This window comes from Babylonia areolata, chromosome 27 (genome assembly GCF_041734735.1).
Source record: "Babylonia areolata isolate BAREFJ2019XMU chromosome 27, ASM4173473v1, whole genome shotgun sequence".
Lineage (NCBI taxonomy): Eukaryota > Metazoa > Mollusca > Gastropoda > Neogastropoda > Buccinidae > Babylonia > Babylonia areolata.
This window is the reverse complement of record NC_134902.1, coordinates 29,912,822-29,914,724: the sequence shown is the minus strand read 5'-3', so window position 1 is coordinate 29,914,724 and position 1,903 is coordinate 29,912,822.

Sequence of the window (1,903 nt, the reverse complement as noted above, 5' to 3'; positions counted from 1 at the left end):
TGGGCAGTCTGTGGGAATTATAATCCCTCTGGGCAGTCTGTGGGGATTGTAATCCCTCTGGGCAGTCTGTGGGAATTATAATCCATCCCTCTGGGCAGTCTGTGGGAATTAATCCCTCTGGGCAGTCTGAGGGAATTGTAATCCCTCTGGGCAGTCTGTGGGAATTATAATCCCTCTGGGCAGTCTGTGGGAATTATAATCCCTCTGGGCAGCTGTGGATCCGCTCAACCAACAGCCACGTGTTTTTTGTTGTTGTTGTTCTCTCTCTCTCTCTCTCTCTCTCTCTCTCTCTCTCTCTCTCTCTCTATGACATCGGCTTCCGCCCTGAAGAAAGGATCGAGCCGCGTTAAAGGCCATTCATTTCATATTTTGTTGTTGTTGCTGCTGCTGTTGTTGTTTTGTGTTGTGTGGTGGTCACATGGTGTGCGTGCGTGCGTGTGTGTGTATGTATGTGCCAGTGTGTGTGTGTGTGTGTGCGTGTGTGTATGTAATGGTATGTGTGTGTGCCAGTGTATGTGTGCGTGTGTGTGTGTGTCGGTGAATGTGTATGTGTGTGTGTATATAAAAACAAGAAGTACGAAAGTCTTGCTCCTTTACAGGGACACAGTTTCAGTTTCAAGGAGGGGTATCTGAGAGCGTGCGAACAGATCTGTATACGCTGCACCACATTTGCTGAAACACACACACATACATATCTATATTTATTAATAGCAGATGCCTTCGCATGACACAACGAGGTTTGAGGTCTAAAGGGACACAACTTCAAGCCATTGCTGCTCAGCGCTTCGCATAATTATTATTATTGTTGTTGTTATTGACATACATGTGCGTGGCAAGCGCCAAACAGCGTCAGCATGGAGTTCTGTCCCTTTGTAGGAGCTGAGGGAATTTATGACCGTTGCGTAGGCTACTTATTGGCTGTTGTTGGTTGGTTGGTTGGTTGGTTCATTTGTTTGGTTGGTTCTTTATTCTGGTGTTTTCCAGGCTATGTTGGAATATAACTGTTGTACGCGTTTGTGAACAAGAATTTATATTTCATGTGCACTGACTAGTATTTTATAAATAAATGTAACATTGGTTCTTTCTTCTCCCTTAACTCTCTCCATACGAACGGCAAAAGAGACGACGTTAACAGCGTTTCACCCCAATTACCACCATCAAAATATTGCAAGCGGAAGGCTCTTATACTGAAGAGGTGAATGTTGACAAAGAATAGCACAATTCTGACGACAGAAGCTAAAGGTTGGGTCATTGAGACACCCACTGGACATCCGAGGGGTCTGTGTAGAGAAGAGAGGGCTGGCCGTACTGAGTGAATTAACTCTGTGACATCCCTGAGGCGCCACACAGTTGAACTGTTCACCAGATTCCTCCAGGTCTGTCGGTGATGTGTCACAGGTTCACAAGGGTTAAAAATAGTAACAAATAGTAAAGAGTGGTAACTCTCTCCATTCACAAGGTTCACAACTTCACTCAGTGAAGTGAGTGCTGCTTATGCTACACAGGTGAATAAAATGTACATTGGAACAAACCCAGACACTTCCTCAAAAAAGGAAGCGCCGGGCCTGTCCTTCTACCGATCGTCTGACATGTGCACACAGAAGAAGTGTGCAAACACAAATAAGCTTTTATTCAAGTCTGGCATAGCCTCTTTAATCCTGAACAAGCCACACAGAAAAAACATGGACAATACAGAACAAACACATGGTTGCCTCGGTGGTTTTTCCAGTTAAAAATAGTACTTAAAGAGACCGATATTTACGATTGTTATGAATGTTTACATGGTCAGGAGGTTTATCATGTGTGTGTATTGTGACTTTTGTTTTGTGTTTTGTTTGTTTTGATTTGTTGTTGTTGTCGTTGTTGTTGTTGTTAAAATAAATGTTACACATGTTCACAAAGG